The 26,859-nt window shown below is 41.8% G+C and overlaps 1 protein-coding gene across 1 annotated transcript in view; it reads right to left on the bottom strand.

Moving 5' to 3' along the window:
- The window catches only part of LOC140494714 (uncharacterized), a 130,939-nt gene extending 111,589 nt beyond the window's left edge, over nt 1-19,350 (bottom strand). The window contains exon 1 of the mRNA XM_072594231.1: nt 19,233-19,350. The gene's annotated coding sequence lies outside the window, so the exon portion shown is untranslated. The remainder of the gene's footprint in view (nt 1-19,232) is intronic.
- Between the last annotated feature and the right edge of the window lie 7,509 nt (nt 19,351-26,859).

Genomic DNA, 26,859 nt, shown 5'->3' with positions numbered 1-26,859 from the left:
GCCAACTCCCAGGACAGCGCTTCCAAACAGCCACTAGGTTGATAGTCTCTGCGGCTCAGAGCCCACCTTCAGCACTGAGGTAGCAATGTGTTGGGGAGGTAAGCATTTTTCCTGTCATAAATCTCCCATGCCCCACTTCCAAATCCTCTTCCACCCAAATTGTTTTCACCTGAGACATTAGTGCTATGGTGGAAAGCTAAAGCTGAATCTTATAAAATACATTAAGTGAAATTGTTGTTTATTTCAACTAAGCCCATTATCTGCCATACACGACAGTGAAGTCCCAACCAGGAGAATCGATGTTTTGGGCTGGAGGCCTTCATCAGGAATGATGACTAATCAGACTCTGGCCTGAAACGTCAATTCTCCTGCTCCTCGGATGCTGCCTGACCTCCTGGGCTTATCCAGCAACACATTCTCGACTCTGATCTCCAGCACCTGCAGACCTCACTGTCTCCATACACACAAAGACGATATGGACACCCACAGAATTCTACTGTGATACGGACAGCAGGTGGGAGTAATACCTGTTTTTGATGGGGGACACCATTCTTGGTACCCCTACAGCTTTATTCCTTGTTCCTGCAATGTACTCATTGACAAACAATCAATGTGTACATACTGTAGCTGCACAGCTGCAAGTAGAATAAGGGCTCCAGCAAGTTGTTTCTCACACTCCACCTGGGAGATAATAGCCCCGATAAATCTTCTTTTCCACAGTTGTCTCTGAAATATAAACACGTTGCACTCCTTGTTAAAAAATCTCCCAGCTTTCTGGTGCCTTGGGACCCTGGGCAGATTACAGCGTGTGCTGAGACCTACTTACAATATGGAGCAGCAATTTATTATTTCTGGCATCTTGTGCTCCCATTGTTTTCTGTGAGAGAGTTCTTGGGGACAGGTTATAAGGTCATTCAAAATAACTTGGAATAGCTAAGTCCACTGAGTAGCATCTCTTCTCTGTGGTTGACAAAACCTCGTATCTCTTTAGAAATATGGTTTTCTGCTTTTTATTCATATACATTGCTGGATTTTATGAGGTCATTTGAAAGTGACTTCCTGCCAGTGTTAATGGTCATAAAGTATGAGAATAGAGCGATATAATATTTCCTAATGTGTTGCCTTCAGCTTGGGATTAAATAGGATTTACAGCACATAAACAAGCCATTCGGCCCAACAGATTTATGCTGATATTCAAGCACCTCACAAGCCTGTTCCTCCCGACTGTCCCTATCGGCATAATCCTGTATTCCTTTCTCCCTCGTGTACCTGTCTAGCTTTCCCTAATGACACTGTAGAATCTGATCCTATAAGTACACAGTGGGTTTCATTAAAAGGTTTTGCTCCTACTACAATAGCATCTTTCACACAAAAAAGAATCAGGCTTCAGAAGAACATTTTAAAACTAAAAATGGCACCGAGACACCAAGGAGATTTTGGTCAGATGATCGAAGTCTGGTCAAAGAGATAGTTTCTGAGGCTTGAGGGAGGAGAGTCGAGAGGTGAGGGGTGTGGGGAGGGTGGAGAGGTGGAAGTGTGTAGGGAGTGTGGAGAGAGGTGGAGAGGTTTGGGGTAAGGTAGTGAGGTGGAGGGATGTAGGGAATGTAGAGAGGTGGAGGGAGGTGGGAAGAGTAGACAGGGTGAGGGATGTACAGCGGGTAGAGAGGTGGAAGGGGTTGGAGGGTAGAGGTCTTGAGGGGTATACAAGGGTATTTTAGAGCTTAAGCAGAGGCAACTGAAAGTGTGGTGGCCACTGATGGTACATCATTTAAAATAGGGGCTTTTGTAAGGTTAGAATTGGAGAAGCACAGATATCTCAGTGGGGGGTAGCCTTGGATGTGACCACAGAGACACAAAGAGGTGCAGCTATGAAGAAATTTGATAAGGAGGATGAGAATTTTAAAATCAAAGCATCAGGAGCTAATGTAGGTCAGTGAGCACAGGGGAATGGGACTTGATACATTTTAAGACACAAGCAGCAAAGTTTTGAATTACCTCAAATTGACTAGAATATGGGACACAAGCCAGAAGTCAAGATCTGAGGCAAAGAAGGCAATGAATAAGATGAATACCCAACAAGTTTAGAACAACTCAGTGTCAGAGAATTTGACATAGATGTGATAATTTTGCAGTCTAGAATGCTACGCAGTCATTTCCACACAGCATTATCCTTCTTTCCTCTTAAGCTTACATGAAGAACTATTTTCTAATTGAGATACTAGTGGTAATGCCCAGCTCAGGAAGCTCTTAGGATGAAAACTTTCAGAGATAAGACATGACAAAGAGAAAAAGAAATTCAATTTGTATTTCAGCCAATGTATTACTTTAGAAACAAAATCATTTGTAGGAAATGTTGTAAAATAGGAAATGCTGAAATGTTAATTTGCGTGTGTCAAACTGCTACAAGTGGTAATATGATATTGACCAGATAATATACCTTTTAGTGAATGTTGATTAAGGGAGAAATTTTGACCGTGATGCCGGGCTAACTCCTCTGTTTGTCTTCAAAATATTGTTCTGGGATCTTTTATGTCCATCTGCAAGAGCAGACGAGAAACATTCCACCTAAAAGACAGCGCCTTTGAAAGTGCAGGGACCCTCACTACTGGCAACGGAATGTCATCTTAGATATTTGACCTTGAGCCTTTGAAATGGGGACAATGAACACTCAACCTTCTGACTGAGAGGCAAGTGTGTTGTACCTAATGCGTGCAATGACAATTAGGGAACTGGTGATACCAAGACTGATTGCCAAAAGTCAAGACTCTAGGAGTAATGGGAAGAGCTAAAGATGTGTGGAGTCCCACAGTCTGGAGGTCTTGTGAAAGATTGTGATTGTAAAACAACAATGTGACAATTTATTACTCCATCTGATGAAGAAACAGGAAGAATAGATAGTAAGGAATTTTCATTCTTGCTATTGGAGCAGGAAATTGCTTTCTCCTGTCAATGATATTTTAAAAAATTATACAAAGACAATGGTGAGAAGTAATGTTAAAGTTTGACTTAAGAGACTTCTCTTCCAAATCAACACTCTGAATTGATTTAGAGGCATACTTTCACTATTCCCCTTCACAGATGTTTGCTCTCTCTTTCAGAAGTCTCAAGCCTTGTGGACTCCTTCTCCCATGGTGCTAACTCAAAGGGTTCACCAGCTGCTGCTGTACTTAGCTGGGGCCTGGGGAGAGCCAACCGACTGGAATACTGTCCTGAGTTTACTTGGAGAGTGTGTTTCTTCCTGTAAGCTGCCTGCACTGCAAGGCTATATAGTCCATATATGCATACACTGATATAGAAAACTGTTTAACTGTTTAATAGAGATGGAGTTGTAACACTCCTCTCCATTAGAGCCCGGCGCATGGTTGGGGGGGTGGATATCTCAAGGCCCAGTAACTGGGGCCCGCTAAGCTTGGATTGGGGGGCAGGGTGAAGATTGCTGTACTTGAGCCTCCCCTGCACTGAATCTTGATTTTTATGCTCATTCCTGGGAGTAAACTTTGAACCGACACCGTTATGAATAGGAGGACAAATGGAGCTGAGTGATGGAGAGCAGGTGCAGAAACCAGAAAGCCTCATGTTGTTCCTGGCTTGGGCTCCCAGTCTGGCCTCTCAACAGCAGCAGCAACCACTCCACTCCCCACCCCCCGTTCCCCTCCAGCCCCACATCATTCCGAGCATGGCGGGTTTGTTCTCGCCCTAATAACAGAGAACCCGGCCCCACCCCAAGCACAGCATCCAGCTCTCGGTCCCAAACCTGACCACCCCCTCCCCCAGTCCTGGCTGCAGCCCCCAACACAAGCTCCAAACTGTGGCTCCACCTCTGAGCTAAACACAGAACTCTACACTTCAGCCCCCAACAGGAGTCACCCAGCCCTAAGGTCTGCTGTCCAGAACGTAGCCCCTCAAATTTTCTAGAATTTTGGAACACCAGCCAGAAGAGTGTTAGAATTGTTAAGATCAGGGGCAAAGAAGGCAATGAATGAGTTGAAATCCAATACTTTAGAAGTTTCGAACAATTCAGTGTTAATGCAGGACTGAGGGAGTGCTGCATTATTAAAGGTACTTTCTTTGAAATGAGAAGCTAAATTGAGTTTCTGTCTGCTCTCTCAGGTGGATGTATAAAGTCCTGTGCTAATTCTGTTTTAAAATTCACTCATCGGATGTGTGTGTCTCTGGAAAGGCCAGCATTGGCCTAACCCTAATTGCCCAGAGGGCAGTTAAGAGTCAACCACATTGCTGTGGGTCTGGAGTCACATGTAGGTCAGACCAGGTAAGGATGGCAGTTTCCTTCTCTAAAGGAGATTAGTGAACCAGATCAGTTTTTCTCCCTGACAATTGATAACGGTTTCATGGTCATCTTTAGACGCTTAATTCCAGATTCTTTATTGAATTCAAATACAACCATCTGTCGATAGGATTTGTGCCCTGGTCCCCAGAACGTTAACTGATTTCTAGGTTAAAGTCTTGCAATAACACCACTAGGCCATTGGGTCCCCATTGCCTTATGACTTATGAAGGAGCACAGGAGAGTTATTCTTGATGAATTGGTCAATATTTATCTCTCAATGAAGCATCAGAAAAGAGGAAGATGTTCCAATGAAAAGCTGTACTAGACTCAAAATGTTAATTCTGTTTCTCTGTCCACAAATGCTGCCAACCCTGCTGAGCATCTCCAACACTTTCTGCCTTTTTGTCAGATTACCAGCATCCGCGGTATTTTATTTTTAATTATCTGCTCATTATTGTATTGCTGTTGTGGAGGAGTTTCACGTGTAGATGTTCGCAGTCCCATTTTCTACAATACTTCAAATGTTCTTATTTAGCTGTAAAATGGTCTGGGACATTCTGTGGTCATGTCGTACACCATATAAATGAAGAGCTTTTCACGACATTGAACTGCACCAATACTGCTGCGAAAGCATGTCAAATTTGGGGAGGCGAGATGTAACTGGCTACAAACTGGGATTACCTCTGCCTCTGAAACCAGTAAAAAAACCAAATGTTTGTCTTCATCAGACATATAAAATTCCCAGTCTGGAATGTGGCTGCACAAGACTGATGTATAAAAGCAAACACTCAAGAAAGTAGTCACTTAGCTGTCAACTCTGCAACATATTGAATTGCAACCTTCTACTAGACTTGTCAAGTTACATCCTTAAGTGGCAATCTTGGATTCCATGAGTGATGGACAGTTTCTTAATGAACAACTTAACAAATAATTCACAACTGTTGCCCAGACAACCTGATTTCGGAGGAGTAACAAGATAGGTTCTCCCTTTGCGCATGGTTTTTTTTTGTTAAATGGAAGTACCATAAGATTTCATAGCAAAATGTCAAGGTTGAGGTTAAGACTTATTGAAATTCCTTATTGTGGCATGCATTTCCTAATCAATTTTGTTAAATACAGGGGAATTCTGTGTTAGTTTCAAGCTCCATTTCAAGATTTCAGCACATGGTGATGCAGTGTCGCTGTCACAGGTTAGAGGGCTGGGTTAATTCTCTCAGGGCATGGGTTCAAATCCAACATAAATCTAAGTTTAATTCATAATGTGGAAGTGGTAACTAGTTAGAAATTATCATTGATTATTATAAAAGCCCACTTGCTTCATTAATGCCCTTACCTGGTTTCCCCTACATGTGACACAGAGCAAGGCGGTTGACTCTTAACTTCCCGATGGAACAGCTGAGCAAGTCACTCACTTCAGGGGCATTGAGAGAGGGGCAGCAATGTTGGTGTTAATTCTCAGGCAGGCCCACACTCCATGAAATAATTTTAAAAATGATCCAATGCTGAGAAAATACTGAACACTTTTGATAAGAAGATAATCAAGCCCCATCTACCTGCTCAGCTGGATGTAAAGGATTCCTTGGCTCTAATGTGAGGGAATATGGAGTGCTCTCACTGTTGAGCTCTCTCACCATTGACTCCTCAACCCCAAAGGATACACCAAATAATCACTTGTTGTGTAAGGAGCATTGACTGTGCATAGATTAGTTGATAACAAGTTGCAAAACAATTGTTATAGGGAGGATGTTATTAAGCTACAGAGGGTTCAGAAAGATTTACCAGAATGTTGCCGGGTATGGAAGGTTTGAGTTATAAAGAAAAGCTGGATAGGCTGAGATTTCTTTCACTGGAATATAGTAGGTTGAGAGGTGACCTTTTTAAGGCTTATAATATCATGAGGGATATAGATAAGGTTCATGGTGGGTGTCTTTCCTCAGGATAGGGGATTTCAAGACTAGGAGACATTTTTTAAGGTGAGAGGAGAGAGGTTTGAAAAAGATATGAGGGGCGATGTTTTTACACAGAGGATGGTTCGTGTGTGGAATGAACGTTTTGAGGAAGTAATGGATGTGGGCAAAGTCACAACATTTAAAATACACTTACATAAGTAGATGAATAGGAAAGGTTTGGACGGATACGGGCCTGGAACAGGCAGTTGGAACTAGTTTAGTTTGGGATTATGTTTGGCATGGACTGGTTGAACTGAAAGCTCTGTTTCTGTGCTGTATGACTCTATGACTCTACAATACTAGGATATCATAGCAATTACAGAGATGTGGCTCAGGGATGGGCAAGATTGGCAGCTTAATGTTCCAGGATACAAATGCTACAGGAAGGATAGAAAGGGGGACAAGAGAGGAGGGGGAGTGGTATTTTTGATAAAGGGTAATGTTACAGCTGTAATTAGGGAGGATATTCCTGGGAATACGTCCAGGAAAGTTATTTGGGTAGAACTGAGAAATAAGAAATGGATAATCACCTTATTTGGACTGTACTACAGAGCCCCCCCCCCCCCAATAATCAACAGGAAATTGAGAAACAAATCTGTAAGGAGATCTCAGTTATCTGAAAGAATAATAGGGAGGTAACGGTCGGGGATTTTAACTTGCCAAACATAGACTGGGACTGCCATAGTCTTAAGGGTTTAGCTGGAGAGGAATTTGTTAAGTGTGTACAATAAAATTTTCTGATTCAGTAAATGGATGTGCCTATGGATGAAGGTGCAAAACTTGACGTACTCTTCGGAAATAAGGCAGGGCAGGTGACTGAGTTGTCATTGGGGGAGCACTTTGGGGCCAGCGACCATAATTCTATTAGTTTTAAAGTAGTGATGGAAAAGGATAGACAGGATCTAAAAGTTCAAGTTCTAATTGGAGGAAGGCCAATTTTGACAGTATTAGACAAGAACTTTCAACAATTGATTGGGGGCAGATGTTCACAGATAAAGAGATGGCTTGAAGATGGGAACCCTTCAAGAATGAGATAACAAGTGTCCAGAGACAATATGTTCCTGTTAGAGTGAAAGGAAAGGCTGGTAGGTGTAGGGAATGCTGGATGACTAGAGAAATTGGGGTTTTAGTTAAGAAAAAGGAAGCAAATGTCAAGTATAGACAACAGAGAGTGGGTGAATCCTTCTAAGAGTATAAACCAGTATTCTTAAGAGGGAAATCAGGAGGGCAAAAAGGAGACATGAGATAGCTTTGGCAAATAGAGTTAAGGAGAATCCAAAGGGCTTTTACAAATACATTAAGGATGAAAGGCTAACTTGGGAGAGAATAGGACCCCTCAAAGATCAGCAAAGCGGCCTTGTGTGGAGCTGCAGGAGATGGGGGGAGGTACTGGACAGGTATTTTGCAATAATGTTTACTGTGGAGAAGGACACGGAAGATATAGAATGTGGGGAAATAGATGGTGACATCTTGAAAAATGTCCATATTACAGAGCAGGAGGAACTGGATATCTTCAAACACATGAAAGGAGATAAATCAGGTGTACCCGAGAACTCTGTGGGAGCTGGGAAAATGATTGGGCCCCTTGCTGAGATGTTTTAATAATCAATAGTCACAGGTGAGGTGCCAGAAGACTGGAGGTTCACTAACGTGGTGCCACTGTCTAAGAAAGATGGTAAAGTAGAGCCATGGAACTATAGACCGGTGAGCTTGATGTTAGTGATGAACAAGTTGTTGGAGGGAGTCCTGAGGGACAGGATTTACATGCATTTGGATAGGCAAGGACTGATTTGAGAGAGTCAACATGGTTTTGCGTGTGGGAAAGCATGTTTCACTAACTTGATTGAGTTCTTTGATAGACTGGTTAGCAAGGTAAGAACACACAGAATACGGGAGAACTAGTCATTTGGATACAGAACGGGCTTGAAGGTGGTGGAGGGTTGCTTTTAAGACTGGAGGCCTGTGACCAGTGGTGTGCCACAAGGATCAGTGCTTGGTCCACTGCTTTTCGTCATTTATATAAATGTTTTGGATGTGACCCTGGAAGGTATAGTTAATAAGTTTGCAGATAACACCAAAATTGAAGGTGTAGTGGACAGCGAAGGTTATCTCAGAGTACAATGAGATCTTGATCAGATGGGCTAAATGGGCTGAGGAGTGGCTTATAGCGTTTAATTTAGATAACTGTCAGATGCTGCATTTTGTAAAAGCAAATCAGGTCAAGACTTAGACACTTAATGGTAAGGTTCTGAAAAAAGAGACCTTGGAGTGCAGGTTCATAGTTCCTTAAAAGTGGAGTCTCAGATAGATAGGATTGTGAAGAAGGTGTTTAATATGCTTTCCATGATTGGTCAGTGCATTGAGTATCAGAGTTGGGAAGTCTTGTTGCAGCTGTACAAGACATTGGTTAGGCCACTTTTGGAATACTGCGTGCAATTCTGGTCTCTCTTCAGTAGGAAGGAGGTTGTGAAACTTGAAAGAGTTCAGAAAAGATTCACAAGGATGTTGCCAGGGTTGGAGGGTTTCATCTATTGTGAGAGGCTGAATAGACTAGGGCTGTTTTCCCTGGAGCGTTGGAGGCTGAGGGGTGACCTTATAGAGGTTTATAAAATCATGAGGGGCATGGAAAGGGTGAATAGGTAAGGTCTTTTCCCTGGGCTAGGTGGTCCAGAACTAGAAGGCATAGGTTTAGGGTAGGGAGATGAAAGGTTTGAACCTAAGGTACAACTTTTTAAACAAAGGGTGGTACGTGAATGGAATGGGCTGCCAGAGGAAGTGGTGGAGCCTGGTACAATTACAACATTTAAAAGGCATCTAGATGGGTACATGAATACGAAGGGTTTAGAGGGATATGGGCCAAATGCTGGCAAATGGGACTAGATTAATTTAGGATAGCTGGCCGGCATGGGCGAGTTGGACCGAAGGGTCTGTTTCCGTGCTGTACATCTCTATGATTCTATGACTCTATAACTGCTTCTTCACTGAACATAGTAATCTTTAGCTGCGAAGCTCTTTAGAATGTCCTGAGGATATAGAAAATGCAATACAAATATAAACTCTTCAGATCAGCTGGTATCATCTCCTTGAGCTTTTTGAAAGTCTTAAAGGATGGAACTTTCTATTCATGATAAGACAGTATTGGAGTGAAGATCTCCATCAGGGCAAAACTTCCACTTATTTTTCCTTGCACTTTCTTCTTCAGGTTCAGTAGGAGCCTCCCATTTTCAGTGACAGGGAAGAAGACTAGATTAGATTAGATTAGATTACTTACAGTGTGGAAACAGGCCCTTCGGCCCAACAAGTCCACACTGCCCTGCTGAAGCGCAACCCACCCATACCCCTACATCTACCCCTTACCTAACACTACGGGCAATTTAGCATGGCCAATTCACCTGACCTGCACATCTTTGGACTGTGGGAGGAAACCGGAGCACCCGGAGGAAACCCACGCAGACACGGGGAGAACGTGCAAACTCCACATAGTCAGTAGCCTGAGGCGGGAAATGAACCCAGGTCTCTGGCGCTGTGAGGCAGCAGTGCTAACCACTGTGCCACCATGCCGTCTATGAGGTGGCTTCCCATTGTCTTCATCCGGAACACCTTAAGGAAATTGAAGACCTCTTTCAACAGATCCTCTGCCTGGAAACAGCTGTTGTTGTTCTTGCTATCTGCTTTTCTGCTATCACCATCAAACTTTGCTGGTTCCACCGTTGGCAGTTACTCGAAGATCATGAGGAGGCAGGTACATCCAGACATTAATAAACAATGCGTCTACAACTGCATTAAGAAACCCAGAGTCGTAGAGTCACCTCCTCTTGAGACCCAAATGACCCTGCTACCCTAGACAAACAGCATTGTGAATGATATCAGTCCTTAGGAATGTGATTTCTTTTTCCTTTATTCATTTACAGGATGAAGGTGCATTTACTGCCCATCCCTAATTTGCCCAGATTCCTTCCCTGAAGGACATCAATGGATCAGATGGATTTTTCCCGACAAGTTGGATTTATAGTAGTCATTCGGTTGTTAATTCCAGCTGTTTATTGAATTCAAATTCAACATGCCATGGTGAGATTCAAACCCAGTCCCCAGAAGGTTATCTATGGCAATTGTTGACATCGTTGGCAAGGTCAATATTTATTGCTCTTCAGAAGTGCTCGTGAGTTGTCTTCCGCTGCAATCCATATGATGAAGATATTGGCATAGTGCTCTCAGAAGATGGTGAGTTCTAGGATTTTGATTCAGTGACAATGAAGAAGCCAATGATATAATTTCTAGTCAGCACAGTGCGTGACTCAGAGGGAAGTTTGTTGAAAGTCTAGTGAGGAGTTAATGCACTAATTTAGCCCATTTGAATCAGGCAGATGTTAAAATGGGCATATCCCAGGCTATTGGAAAGTCCCGAGGCTGTTTTGCAACATATATCCAGGACTTCGGCTTCTTGTAAGACACCAACAGTGATTTAAGAGAGGAATGGGCAAGAGCTTACAGTGTCTGTTGTTGTATTTTCCAGACACTATGAATCCAAGCTGGCAGTCCTTTTGGAATTGACTCCAAAAGGGCCAGTTTAATGGGCTTTTCAAAAAGAATTTTGTTGGACCAAGGAAGCGAGGGGGTCCTAAACCCCAATCCTACAGCCCACATGTCTTGAACTGGTTGGCAGACAGGAAACAAACAGTAGGAATAAAGGGTCTTTTTCAGAGTGACTAGTGAGGTACCATAGGGATCAGTGTTTGGAGCCCAGCTTTTCACAATATATATTAGATTATATCATTAGATTGAGATGAGGAAACTACATGTTATATCACCAAGTTTACAAAGCTGAGTGGGAGAGTATGCTGTGAGGATGATGCAGAGCAGCTTCAGTGCAATATAGACCAGTTAAGAAAGTGAGAAGATAAGTGGCAGATGCAGTCAAATGTGGATAAATATGAGATTAGCACCTTGGTAGCAAAAGCAGGCAGGCAGTTTATTATCTGAATGGTAATAAATTGAGGAAGGGGGGGAAGCAATAAGACCTGGGTATCCTTGTGCATCCATCGCTGAAAGTTAACATGTAGGTTCAGCAGGTGATGAAGACAGCAAGTGTTATGTTGTCTTTCTTCATGAAAAGATTCGTGTACAGGAGCTGAGATGCCTGGCTGCAACTTCCCACCGTCAGGTGACTGTCTATGTGGAGTTTGAACATTCTCCCCGTGTCTGCCTGGATTTCCTCTGGGTGCTCTGGTTTCCTCCCACATTCCAAAGATGTGCAGATTACGTGGACGGGCCATGCTAAATTGCCCAAAGTGTCCAGGGACGTGCAGGGTGGGATGATAAGCCCATGGGGAATGCAGAGTTAGAGATATGAGTTGGGGGGGAGGGGGGTGGGCAGGTCTGGATGGGATGTTCTTCAGAGAGTTGATGTAATCTCAATGGGCTGAATGGCCTGTTTCTATACTGTAGGCATTCTATAAACTGTAGAGTGCATTGATAAGACCACATTTAGTGAATTGTAAACAGTTTTCGTTTCCTTATTTAAGGAAGGAAATTCTAACTACTGAGGGAGAGCACCAAGGGTTTACCAGACTGATTCCTGAGTGGCAGGACTGACTTATGAGGTGAGACTGGATTGGTTAGGACTATGTTCACTGGTGTTTAGACAAATAAGGGGCATTAGATTGGAATTAGATAGGGTAGGTGCAGGTATGGTGTTCTTGAAGACTGGGGAGTGCGGGCAAAGTCTAAGGATAAGGGGTAGGCTTTCTAGGGCAAAGAAGAAGGGGAATTTTTTCACCCAGAGCGAAGTAGAATTCTCTGCCACAGGAAACTGTTAAGGTCAAAACATTGAAGACATTCAAGAAAGATGTAGATATAGTTCTTAGGACTAAAGGGGTCAATGGGTATGCAGAGAAAGTGGGAACAGGGAACTGAGTTGGATGATTGGCCATGATCATATTGAATGGTGGAACATGCTCAAAGGGCCGAATGGCCTAGTCCTGTTCCTATATTTTATGTTTCTAAACAGAAAGGGTCTCCGTTATAAGATGGTAATGAGGAGAAATCTTTTCACTTAGATGGTCATCAGTCTTTTCCCCAGTGAAGTGGAGGCTAGGTCACTTATTTATTTAAGGCTGAGTTGGACTTCTGGTTGAGAAGGTGTGAAGGGTTATGGGAGACAGACAGGGAAGTGGTGTTAACACCATAAATTCATTGAATGACAGAGAAGGCTAGATGGGCTGAATGGCCTACTCTTGCTCCTGTCCCTTAAGATCTAATGAGCTGTGTAGAAGTGAAGGAGATTAAGAAATGGTTGCCATGTTCAACACAAGCCTTTCCAAATTCTAGATTTAACCTATAAATACATAACCTTTGCAGGGATGAGAAAAATACAACATGATACACAAAAGCTGAAAGAATGAATCTGAAGATTTCTAAATCAAATCTGATACATAAATAAAACACAGAAATGGCTATGGTCTAGAGAAAAGCAAGTATTACCTAGCATTTAAGAATCAGTGAGCAATGAATCTAGGAATTCCAGGCTAGTCAGCTTCACATCTGTGTTGGGAAATTGCTGAAGACCAGGTTACAGGATACAAAGAATGTACATCTGAGGATCCTTGAGGGAATAGAGACTTGTCAGCAAAGATTTAGGAGCTGCAAATCACAACTGACAAATCCACTGGAGTGGAAAAAGCCCAGCACTTAATCTCCTCAACGAAGGTCAGTTTGGCACAGGGGTCTTTTAGCATTCAGGAGGCAATCTGAGATATCTGAAAAATGGGCTCAATGAATGTATGTCTGTCCCACCATCCCAGTGTGGAATTGCTCCCTAATGTACTTGTTTTGTATCGAAAATCATTTGTGATTCAAACCTATTTGAATTCCACGTGTTTTAATAAGTTTTTATAAGTGCTTTAATAAGTCTTGTACATTAGTCAATGAAAGCAACCATGCAGGTACAACAGGCAGTGAAGAAACCTAATGGCATACTGGCCTTCATAACAAGAGGAATTGAGTACAGGAGCAAAAGGTCCTTCTGCAGTTGTACAGGGCCCTGGTGAGACCTCACCTGGTGTATTGTGTGCCATTTTTCTCTCCAAATTTGAGGAAGGACATTCTGGCCATTGAGGGAGTGCAGCGTAGGTCAATTCCCAGAATTGCTGGACTATCATATGTTGAAAGGTTGGAGCGTTTGAGCTTGTATACATTTGAGTTTAGAAGGATGAGAGGGAATATGATTGAAATGTATAAAATTATTAATGGATTAGACACACTGGAGGCAGGAAGCATGTTTCAGCTGATGGGTGAGTCCAGGACCAGAGGACACTGTTTGAAAATAAGGGGTAGGCTATTTAGAACAGAGCTGAGAAGAAACTCCTTCACCAGGAGTAGTGGATATATGGAATGCTCTGCTCCAGAAGGCAGTGGAGGCCAAGTCTCTGGATACTTTCAAGAAAGAGATGGATTGTACTCTTAGAGATAGTGGAATCAAGGGTTATGGGGATAAGGCAGGAACAGGATACTGATTGTGGATGATCAGCCATGATCATAATGAATGGTGGTACTGGCTCGAAGGGCCAAATGGCCTACTCCTGCACCTATTGTCTATTGTCTATAAGTGCACATCTTGTATGTCTTAACGTTGCAAGTGCATATCTAAATACTCCTTAAATATTATGAAAATTTCTGTGTCTATCACCCTTAAAGCCAGTGACAATGACCTCAGTAGGTATGTGATGGACCTGTGCTTGGAAACTGGAACATGTATAACTGAGACCATGTCACTGTATAGGCTTGCTGACATGTACAGATAAACAAGAAATGTTGTTTAAAAGTCATGTGGAAATCTGAACCTGAGCCTGGATGAAGGTCAGAAGGTTGTAGACTGAAACATATACCACTATCATACTGATTCTGTTATAAACTGCAACAAAACCAGAAAGTGCTGGAGAAACTCAACAAGTTTGCCATCATCACTGGAGAGAGAATCAGAGTTAAATGTTATGAATTCAATACGGCTGTCCTTTGGAATTAAAGGGGAAATGATATTTTGTTTACTGTTGACAATGAGGGAGCTGTAGCAACTGGAATTGGCAAGGGTGTCCAGCTGAAAGGACAATTTGAATGCTAATGGTAGTAGAGGAGATGCAGAGATGCAGAATAGATGTTAATGGCAGGTATTAATACCTCTGCTGAAAACAAACCTATGCCAACAAGGCACTGCATCTGCATCTCTTCTCTGCTACTATAATCACTCTTGTTGCCTTTAGCTCTGAGCAATGTCACCATCTGCTCTATTTACTCTTCCTCTTCCTTTGTCAACTCAATAAAGGCATCAGTTTCCAGCCCTCCTATGTTCTTAAGAAGGTTCATATCAGGATCAATATGTTAACTTTATTTTTCTCTCCACAGATGCTGCCAGACCAGTTGAGTTTCTCCAACCCTTCCTATTTTTATTCCAGATTTCTAGCATCCACCAAAATTTGCTTTCGCCCGACTGCTACAAACAAGTTATTTTCTCTAAAATTATGTTCATTGCTACAGTTATATACAAAAGATCTTGCAAAAGAAACGTATGCAAGGTGAGACAAACCGTTTTCACACAGTGTTTGGGACATAATGTCTGGAAGTGTGGTGGGGGCAGGTTTGATTGAGGAATTCAAGAGGTCATTGGGTGATTGTTTCAATAGAAATAATGAGCAAGTCTAGGCAGAAATTTTTTACTGTTAAAATGCGCAGAGGGTAATAGGCCAAATGGCCTCCTTCTGCACCCTAACAATGTTGTGATTTTGTAATTCTATATGTAGTGCAGAGAGTGAATTTGGTTATACCGAAAAGTCTTGAGTATGAAAATATTGGACCTCTTTTAATTTTGGATGACAGTGACAGATGCATATAACAATTCAGCGTCCTACATTCCTGGCCCACGTGGATCTCATATTGGTTTAGCTGACGTACGTTCTCTCTCTGCAAGCACAACCCTCTGCAGAAGGCTGCCAAGCACTGTTCCATTTTTAAAAGTCTAGACAATTTCTTTCAGAATTTAGTGGCCAGGTCAGAATTGCTCACTCTCTTCAATAGTTTGTTTCATGCTGGACCAGATTGATTATGGAATACATCTAAAACTAATTCAAATATACACGGTTTAGCAATGACAGCATATGACTCAGAGTACCAAACTCTCGTTTAGATTCTCAGGGACGTACTGATTTAATAGATTAACATTCCAATTATATATTAAGACTGCTCTGACATAAATGATTTGATAAAGATGAAAAATTAGAATGGGATTATTATTGCAGTATGTAAATCCCTTCCACCTGCTGTTTGATTTGGGTCTATGGCTATGTTATTTGCAGATCCTTCATGCAAGCACACATATGGTTTCTCACGTTTTATCATAAAAGGAATTGTAAGTAGGGCACTGTGCCATCACAGATATTTACAGGATGGAAGGAGGTCATTCAGCCCATTATGTCCATGCCTGTTAAGAAGGAGCCATCTAGCAGAATTCCACTGTCTGGGTCTTGGTCCATAAACAGGTAATTTGCAACATTTCAAGTGCAATGTACTTTTTAAATGCGACAAGGGTTCTGCCTCTACCACAGGCTTTTACACATTGAGTTTTAGATCTCCGTCACTCTCTGGGTGAAAACTGTTCCCCTCCAAACCTCTCTAAACTTCTTTCATCTTATCCTCAATCTACGATCTTGAGTTATGAACCCCCTCAACCAAGGTAATAGGGCCGATCCCCTTCATTTACACCTTTCAGAGTTATATACACTTCAGTTTGTACTTCCTACTCTGTTCCAAAGAAACATTCCTAGCAATCCAATGTTTCTTCATAACAAATATTTACCAGTCAAAGGTCTCATGAAACTCCTTTATGCCTTCACAGTGCAATTGCATCTTTCTCATAGTGCAGTGACCACAACTGTACACAATAGTGCAGCTGTGGCCGAACTAATGTTTTTTTACATAACAGTTCCAGCATATTCTCTGTGTTCTTATAAATTACGACTCAGCTAGAATCCATAGTGTGGAATCAGGCCATTCGGCCCATCATGTCCACGCTGACCCGCCAAAGAGGACTCCACCCAGACCCAAACCCCTCCCTATCCCACTAACTGTGCATTTTCCACAGCTAATCCACATCCCTGGACACTTTGGGGCAATTTAACATGGTCAATCCACCTAACCTGCACAACTTTGGACTAGCAAATGCAAGAATTTAAATGCCTTCTTGACCACCTTATTTATCTTTCAGGCCACCTTCAGGGACCATGCATCCTAATATTTATTTTGCATTTTGTGGCCTTGTTTGCTTTTCCCAAATGCATTTCCTCACACTTCTCTAGACTGAACTCCATTTGCCACTGTTGTATCCATGTGACTATTAGTATTGCTTTCAGTCTACAGCTTTCTTCTTCATTATCAAATGCACAGCCATTTTCTGGATGATCTACAGACTTCAGATCGCCCACATTCAAGTCCAAATCTTGCAAATATGGGAAGGAACAGGAATCCCATTGGCATCAGATTTACAGTCACTGAAATGGCCATTAATGTTTGCATAATTTCTCTGAGCCAATTTCAGATCTGACTTGCCAATGTACCTGGGAGCCATTGTCCTTTTGCATTTCGGAACGGCAAACAGCACCATATCTGATTTTAAGGTGGAGGGAACGTCATTGTTTGATGCAGCTGAAGATAGTTTAAGCCGTGGAATATGGACTGAGGAATTCAGGAGGTTATACTGGGGCTAAAATCATTGACATCAATTGACCACAAGCCTCATACTCTGTGTCAGTTATGTCTCCATCCACCATTTCCTTTGATCTGCATTAACCTCTATTTAATATAGGCTCTTCAGGATGTGGGTAAATACTTCCTCAACATGAAGGTTATTAACTTTTATTTCACTGAGCTCTTGGACCAAAATGTAACCGTGGCCACAGAGTGAAGTGAATTCTTACAAGGTTCCTGGGAAGACACTTATTTTTCCATTTGGCAATACAATCTGACAAGGAGAGGAGTAACCAGTAGAATTGTAGTAAAGAAGGCACACGGTATGCTTGCCTTCATCAGTCGGGGCATTGAGTATAAGGGTTGGCAAGCCATGTTAGATCAGATTGGAGTCCTGTGTGCATTTCTGGTCACCACATTATAGGAAGCATGTGGAAACTTTGGAGAGGGTGTCAAAGAGGTTTACCAGGATGTTGCCTGGCTTGGAGTGTATTCACTACAAGGAGAGGTTGGACAAACTTGGATTGTTTTCACTACAGCGTCAGAGACTAAGGGGTGAGCTGATAGAAGTCTACAAAATTATAAGAGGTCTGGACAGAGTGGATAGTCAGAGTCATTTTCCCAGGGTGGCAATGTCAAATGGCAGGGGGCATAAGGTTTAAGGTGAGATGGGAAAAATTTAAAGGAGGCGTGTGAGGAGAGTTTTTTACACATGATAGATGCCTGGAACATGCTGCCAGGGAAGGTGGTAAAAGTAGATATGATACCATTGTTTAAGAGGCATTTAGACAGACACATTAACAGGCATGGACTAGAGGGATCTGGGTCACGCACAGACAGATGGGAATAGTTAAGAATATCATCATGGTCAGCACAGATATAGTAGGCCAAAGGGCCTGTTCCTGTGCTGTTCTATGTTCAAATTGAAATTACAATGGGTTCTGTAAAAGGTGAGAGTTAAAATCTGTTAGATATTCACCTAATTAATGATGATAAACATTACTGTGTTTGGCTCTGAAAGTATTAATACTGAGGAGTGCCATAGGCACCTGGGGCAGCACAGCTTTGCAACATAGAAAATAGGAACAGGAGTAGGCCATTCGACCTTTTGAGTTTGCTTCATTATTTAATTTCATCTTGGCTGACCATCCAACTCAGTTATCACATTCTCCCCAATACCCTTTGATCCATTTAACCCTAAGACCTATATCTAACTCCTTTGTGAAAGCATTCAATGTTTTGGTCTCAACCATTTTGTGTGGCAGAGAATTCCACAAGCTCAGGGTGAAGAAATTTCTCCTCCTCTTGAAGGATTGGGACTGAACCTCTAGTTCTTCTCAAAGTCTCTGTCACAAAGTTTATCATATCAAGGTGACTGGTAACTGCTTGCTATAAGCCATATCTTGTTAACTACAAGAGATTTTTCGAGTTAGACCAGGAAGTAGTCTTGTCCAACTGCATGAGACCAGGCAGAACCTGTGGTATCTTTCATTTATAGAGGATGGTGATAACAATCTTCATACAGTGCAGTGAATTGACATACCCACATTGATGGTCAATATGAATTATCAATATGTTATCAAAATGGGATCAAAATTGATCCTTACTATGCAGGCAAATTGACAAAACAAATCCATATTTTTGGTAGAGTCCTCAAACTTCACATTCGCAAAATGAACTACAGAGCGTCACAAATGAAAGATTTCCTTACACTAAAGTGTTGCCTCATGTGCTGTTATATCACGCAGAGCAAGAATATTCTTGACCTGTGCTGAGTTAACTTATTTCTGAAGAAAATGGAAAAAAGCATGAGTGTTTGAACTCTTTGGGATTTTATAACATACAAAATTTATGGAGTGATCACATTTAGATTTAGATCAATCAAGTGTTCTGATCGGATTACAATTTGCAGAGTGGTCTTTGCAGGATCCGGAGGTAGCGATGTTGATGTATAATTACATCTTGAACTAGATTTTGGATGCTCGATTTTATGGCACATTCAATACACGTTCCGTCATTCTACATATTTGTCTCTTTGCCCTACATAGCATTAAGTGTCTAAAATGCACAACAAAACATTCACTTCATAGTCAGATGATAAGCGAAAGAAAGCTGCAAGCTACATTCAATTGCTTTGGGGTCATGGTTAGAATTGCAAGGATATGGTAACACTCTGTAGCGTCAATCATGCTATAACAAATAGCTACTTAGCGTTTTTAAAATAACAATTTTAAAAATATCAAAAATGAAATCACAAACCTTACCTGTTCCTTTCTCTTTGATGTTTAGGTTTTTATCCCTTTTCCGCTCAGACTCCTGACATCTCCTCACTGCAGGTAGGTACACCTGGCACACTTACACTGCTACCACCTATAAATAGCTCCCTAAAAGCAATGCCATTAATTTGCAGAATGCCCTGCCTAGTGCTAAGAGTGAAGATCGCAATGCTAGAAAATAACAACAATTAGTTCAATTTTTATTTTGTCTTTTTTAATACCGTTATCTTCAGTCAATTTTCAATTAGTAATTGGCCGTGATTGCATTTTGTTGAGCTATGTGTTACTCCTAGATAATTAAAACACGAGAAAATTAGCAATCTCCATCGTAACAGCCATTAAAGATTACTCTATAAGTCCCACATTCCGTCTCAAGTTGAGATATTTTATATTGCCCTGTTACAGTTTAAATCATAAAGGATTAGCCAACTCAAGCTGCAGTAACACTAACTTGGGAGTAAATTTGTGAATGTCGATGCATAAATCCGTATTTAATTTGCATATCTCCATGGAATTGCTAGGGAACACAATAAGGCTAATTTGAATACGTATAAGGAGGCATTAACCTTTTGAGAGCTCACTGCAACTTGACGCTTTCAAACTAAGAAATAGTTTGCAGGAGGTCTGTCTTTTTTAAAAAAGACATTTTCTGTATGCTGCCACTGTTAAATGCTCAGGAGTAGATTGGAAAATGAGCACACCATGAAAGTACCTCATAGAATCATAGAGTCATAGAGATGTACAGCACGGAAACAGACCCTTCGCTCAACCCGTCCACGCCGACCAGATATCCCAACCCAATCTAGTCCCACCTGCCAGCACCCAGCCCATATCCCTCCAAACCCTTCCTATTCATATCCCCATCCAAATGCCTCTTAAATGTTGCAATTGTACCAGCCTCCACCACTTCCTCTGGTAGCTCATTCCATACACGTACCACCCTCTGTGTGAAAAAGTTGCCCCTTAGGTCTCTTTTATATCTTTCCCCTCTCACCCTATACCTATGCCCTCTAGTTCTGGACTCCCCAACCCCAGGGAAAAGACTTTGTCTATTTACCCTATCCATACCCCTCATAATTTTGTAAACCTCTATAAGGTCACCTCTCAGCCTCTGACACTCCAGGGAAAACAGCCCCAGCCTGTTCAGCCTCTCCCTATAGCTCAAATCCTCCAACCTTGGCAACATCCTTATAAATTTTTTCTGAACCCTTTCAAGTTTCACAACATCTTTCCAGTAGGAAGGAGACCAGAATTGCATGCAATATTCCAACAGTGGCCTAACCAATACAGCCTGTACAGCCGCAACATGACCTCCCAACTCCTGTACTCAATACTCTGACCGACAAAGGAAAGCACACCAAACGCTTTATTCACTATCCTATCTACCTGTGACTCCACTTTCAAGGAACTATGAACCTGCACTCCAAGGTCTCTTTGTTCAGCAATACTCTCTAGGACCTTACCATTAAGTGTATAAGTCCTGCTAAGATTTGCTTTCCCTCAATGAATAAACAGTAACTTTTCTTTCCAGTCAAGGAGTTGGGTTATGTCTAGACAGAAAAAAGTTTGTACTGATGGCAAGATAAACATGAAATAATCACAAAGACACAACAATAGGAAGGAATTAATTCACCTCTTACAGACATGGTGATGATGGAATAAAAGATTTTGGGCCAAAATCTTTGAATTCTCCCCCGAAGTGGGTCAGCCCAGAGCAGGTGGGACTGCAGTGGTTCAGGGAGGCAGCTCACCACCACCTTCTCAAGGACAGTTAGGGACAGGTAATAAATGCTTGCTCAGCCAGCCATGTGCACATTCCCACAAATGGGAATGTTACTAGATGAGTAAACCACAGGCTTGGACTAACTCTCTACCAAGATCCTGACTCTAAACTGGTGGAGCTTAGAGTTTAATGAATAAATCTGGAATTAATGCTTGTCTCAGTCATAGTGACCATCATGTCACTGGATTATTGTAAAAACCGAAGCTGCTTTCTTTGCTTGGCTGAAGTGCTCCAGACCAACAGAAATTTGCTTGACTCCCAGATGCATTCTGAAATGATTCAGTAGGACACTGTGTGGCTCACTATCATCTTTTGAAGGGCAATTACAGATGGGGTGGCATGGTGGCTCAGTGGTTGGCACTGTTGCCTCACAGCACCAGGGATCTGGGTTCAATTCCTCAGGCAACTGTCTGCGCAGAGTTTGCATGTTCTCCCTGTGTCTGGATGGGTATCCTCCCACAGTCCAAAGATGTACAGGTTACCAAGATTGGCCATACTAAATTGCCCTGCAGAGTGCTGACTAGGTGGATTAGCCATGGGATATGCAGGGTTACAGAAATGGGGTGGGTCTGGACAGGATGCTCTTCAGAGGGTCAGTGTAGACTTGATGGGCCAAATGTTCTACTTCCACACTGTAAGGATTCTATGGGCAATGAATGCTAGCTTTTGCAAAAGACAGAGGACATCTGGAAGATGACTATCTAATTCCATCTCATGAACTGAATGCCACAGACATCGTGCCTAAATGGGACTTTAAACAAAGGATAGAACTATGCTTTTTAGACCTAGTCATTGCAGAACCAAGTAATCAAGGGGTGAAAAGCCAATGGGAATGAAGGTTACATAGAATCAGCACTTCAGGCATGTCTGAAGAGGATAAGGGAGGCTCTGATAAACTGTGAAATATGTTGGAAGATGTGCTTCATGTAAAAGTTAACTTCTGATTTCACATTTTGGAACTGATGTCTTACAGCTAGCAGGCACAAGAATCAGTTGTCAGTTTTTCAATCGGTGCTGTGGCAGGGCAAGGACTGTGAATGTCAGAAGATGAGCCATCTGAGAGGATAATGGAGCTGACTATAGCTTCAATACCATTCAAAACTTTTCGTAAAGATGCCTGGGTGAAAAAGAGAGGCACAAAATCAACTCACTGCTGTATGAAGAAAATATAATGTCCTTGTTCTTTGGACACCATTGTCTGCAAGTCAGCTGCCAATACTGATGTAGAAAGTGAGCAAGCTGTGTAGAAAGTGTAGTTTGTCGCACTGACTTCAAAGTTGTCTTGCCTTCCAAGATCTTTGAGCGTCATGGCTGATGAAAGGACCCATGTGGAAGAAATCCAGAAATATAACCAGATGATACAACAGGAGACAACCAAACAAAAAACATAAGCGGCAAGAATAGGAGGTGCTCTAGAGCTCTGCTTTAGCACAAGCACAGACATCAGGTGAGCTGCAGGACAAAAGACCAGAGTAGAGGGTCAGGTGAAAGAAAGTAAACATGTTTTCCACAGTGTGAATGTGACACATCATGTGAATGACATGTTAGAAGATTTTGCCACCTTTAGAATGATACAGCCAAGTAAAAGCATCAAGAGTGCTCATAACCAAGTGTCTATATTGGGACAATTGTAAACATCCTTCAATGCAGAATCCTGAAGAATATGTATCTGCATCACCGGCAGTCAACAATAAAAACTACAATAGCCAAATTAATTACATACAAAGGTTTACACACTGCTTGCATTGGTACATTGGTAATGAAGTGTACCTCTGACAAGTCTGCATGAAAACTGCAAGTATTCAACATGGTGGAATATAGTGGACCAGCAATGGCATGGCTAGTGATATTGGTCACAAGGTTCAATGCCTAAAGCAAACAATTTATTGTGGAAACCAATCACAAAAGATTAGGAAAGATTTGGGGCAAAGCGCTGGTGAGTCAACTAGCTAGACTACATTGAGATCTGGTAAAATACAAGGGTCTGACTTTATCGTCTGTTACAAACACGGTAATAAAGTGGTTACCTGGGATATAATAAGCACATGACTAAATTTCTAAATATATAGATGTTCCACTAGACTTACAAATAGACAGAATAGATCTCAAGGTTGATGTCATTCACCAACCTATTGAGTTATGGTTAGCACATATACAAGAAAGGAGAAAGTGAGGACTGCAGATGTTGGAGATCAGAGTCAAAAAGTGTGGTGCTGGAAAAGCACAGCCAGTCAGGCAGCATCTGAGGAACAGGAGTATCGACGTTTCAGGCATAAGCTCTTCATCAGGAATGTGATGAAGAGCATATGCTTGAAAAGTCAACTCTCCTGCTCCTTGGATGCTGCCTGACTGGCTGGGCTTTTCCCGCACCACTCTTCTTGACTCTGACATATACACGAAACAACTGTACCATGAAACATATACACGAAACAACATTCAATGGGAAGTGAGTAGGGAAGGCTAGTCTGATACAATACAAAAGGTGCATGTACCTAATGTTCTCACAGGGACATATTGTCACAGCCATATCAGGGATATTTGGACATTGAGAGAACAAGACACCTGGCAAAGAATACTTTGGGTTGGCTAGGGATGATATTGAGAAGGCAGTGAGGATATCATAGGTATGCCAGAATCCCTCATCACAGCAGTGCAAAGAAATACTACACCCTTATGAGATTCCCCTGTAACCTTGGTCTACAGGAATATCATACGCACTTACTACACATGGCAATAGTTTTCTCCTTGTCACTGACTGTTTTTCCAAATTTCTACTAGCACTCCTTCTGGGGACATCTATGGCAAACATTGTGGTGACCTCACTGAACTGTCCCAGATCCAAAGGTCTCACTCAAATAAGTCGTTTAAAGCACAAGTCATGAAATAAAGGCAATAACAGCAACATCGCTACATCAGGGCTCAATGTCAAAGCAGAAATTATGCTCAGAAGATAAGTTAGGAAAACCTTGTTGGGCCATTAGCTGTCCAAGTTCCTAGAAATTTGAGACAGACATCTCAGAAAATGAAGGAGAATGAAGATGGTACATGCCCAACATGATGGTGCAAACTCCCTAATCTATGTAGGATAAGAAGTGGAGAGTCATGCATATCACCCAAGTACCTAGCCATTCACACAGGTATCCAGATGGATTTTAGACTCTACAAAGTCACAACACTTAATGGTGTGATCTTCAGGAGAACCAGAAGCCAATTGACGGAATTTTGCAAACCAAAAACATCCAGTACATCAAATATGCATTAAACATATCCAAAGATAAGCCCAGAGTGAAATTGTGGCAGACCAACACAAAAGCAATTAGCTCTTTAATAATATGCAAGATACCAATACACCGACAAGTCATGAATATGCCATCACAGTACATGGAAGGATAGTTAAACGACCCATAAGTTATATAGACTCTTACACTCTTAAATCAGTGCTTCCCAATATGTCTGGTTGGGAGGTAGGGTTGCAAGCTGAAAGTTTGGGGATGTGAGCTCTGAGGCAGTAATGTCCAACCTGGAATTCTAACTAAGTCATAACAGCTGTATTCCCTCTTTAACAGGCCCTGGCTCTCACTAACACATTTCCCCCACCCCTTGCTCTCACAGTTCTCACTGAGAGGAGTTGTGACAATTTGAAACCCTCAAAATGGGGTCACAGTGGGAAAAGGTTTGGGAATTCTAGTATTAAATTCTTCAAAGCTTACTTTTGCGCACGTAGTTTTCACAGCTGTCCTAGTGTTCTCACAGTTTTGTTCTTAGGATCTTCAGAATCTTGTAACTGAACTCCAAATAAACCGAGCCAATGGCCATTTGGGATGGAAGTGGACCATACCTGAGATCAAAGACCTGAGGAGCTGTTGAGATCTCCTGGCTAATCAGAAGCTGGAAGTTCATCACTGCTCAGCAGCACCACCAAAGTCAGAGGCTGCTGCTGAGACTACCACCTGAGGCACAGGATTGAGAATGGACCCAGGCACAGGTGAGTGGTGGTAGGAGGAAGTTCACAGGATGGAGATGGTAAGGTAGGGGTGTACACAGAAATGATTGTGGGTGGTTCTCACCTTCCTTTGCAATACTAAGTCCCTCAATCAGACACTGTGAACTCTCTACATGCTATCACTTTATTTCTATTAAAACAAACATATTAATAGAAACACTTGCTAATGTTACAGTGCCTGCTATTTGAATAAGGGTTGTCTCAGACTATTTCCAGCTGAATGTGACAAATTCCTTAAAAAGATGTGATTTGGAGATGCCAGTGTTGGACTGGGGTGTACAAAGTTAAAGATCACACAACACCAGGTTATAGTCCAACAGGTTTAATTGGAAGCACTAGCTTTCAGAGAGCCGCTCCTTTATCAGGTGGTCAACCACCTTTGAAGGAGCGGCACTTTGAAAGCTAGTGCTTCCAATTAAAGCTGTTGGACTATAACCTGGTGTTGCGTGATTTTTAACTTAAAAAGATGAGCAGAGGCACAGTCTGAGAATATTCCTTGATTAAAATGAACAGATGAAGAGTCTCAATCTGACTTTAAATATTACATTACATTGGAGCACCATTGAAGTATATTTGGTCGAAGCAGATTTTCCCTTTTATTACACATGTAAAAACAAATAAAACTCGATCTTTGGCAACATTGCCTTATCTATCTTTAACGAGTAAATTGAAAAAAAAACACAATTCCCTGGAAATTCAAGTTCAGTATCCGGATTTAATGTTCTAGCTACGACTTGGTTTATCTTTAATAACTCAAGCCATGTTTCCATATCAGGTCTTTGTGTTTTTTTTGGAGATGGATTCTTTGGACCAGGCCTGAGGTATAAACATTTCTGCTGATGCATGCTGTTTTGAGGAACATTAGGAGGGGTTGGAACTTTCCACTAAATCAACCGGTTTGAAATTGCAATATTTTAAGATTATATTATTTAATGAGAGATGGGTGCTGCTGGTAAGACAAGCATTTGTTGTCCATCTGTAATTGGCCTTGATCTGAGATGGTCTTTAGGTCATTTCAGAGGACAGTTAAGTGTCGACCACATTGTTGTGAGTCTGGAGTCGGATGCAGGCCCGGTGTGGTAAGGATGGCAGATTTCCTTCCCTAAAAGAAATTAGTGAACCAGGTGGATTTTTAACATTATTGGAGAGTCACCAGTACTAGGCTAGCTTTTTTAAAGCTGTATTTATATTCCACCAGCTGCCATGGAGGGATTTGAATCTACACCCAGATAGCATTAACCTGCACTCCTGGTTTACTAATCCAAGAATAATACTGTTACTGCCACTTCCATAAAAAGACTGTAATGAATTTTTTTATGATAATGAATGGAAATTCTCTCTTTCTGTGAGTAATAGGGAACTATGCATTTTCTTTTTAGCCCTCTGAGGGCAACAGCATCAACACAAAAAACTGCAATTGCTGGACAAGCTCAGCAACTTTGGCAGCATCTATGGAGAGAAATCAGAGTTGACGTTTTGGGTTCAGTGACCCTTCCTCAGAAATGGCATCAGTAATGTTGGAATTTCCTAATTCTGAGAATGCTAAGCTCTGGTTACAATAGCAATGCTCTAAACAAACAATGGAAGATCGTCTGTGGCCAATATTCCAGCAATACGTTTTCAGAATACTGTTACTACTACGCCCGAAGTACTGAACAGAAGTAATTTTACTACATAAAACAAAAACTGCTGGATGCACCCAGCCAACTGGTGATCATCAATAAGACAGTAAACAGAGTTAATGTTTCAGGTGAATGTCCCTTCATCAGAACTGTAGAAATCTGAGATTCCTGGGAGAGAAGTGACAGTGACTTAAACAGCAAAGGCCA

The sequence above is a fragment of the Chiloscyllium punctatum genome, chromosome 24 (assembly GCF_047496795.1).
Source record: "Chiloscyllium punctatum isolate Juve2018m chromosome 24, sChiPun1.3, whole genome shotgun sequence".
NCBI classification, from domain to species: Eukaryota; Metazoa; Chordata; class Chondrichthyes; order Orectolobiformes; family Hemiscylliidae; genus Chiloscyllium; species Chiloscyllium punctatum.
The sequence above is the reverse complement of the archived record's forward strand: the minus strand, read 5'-3'. Positions and strand labels throughout refer to the sequence as shown.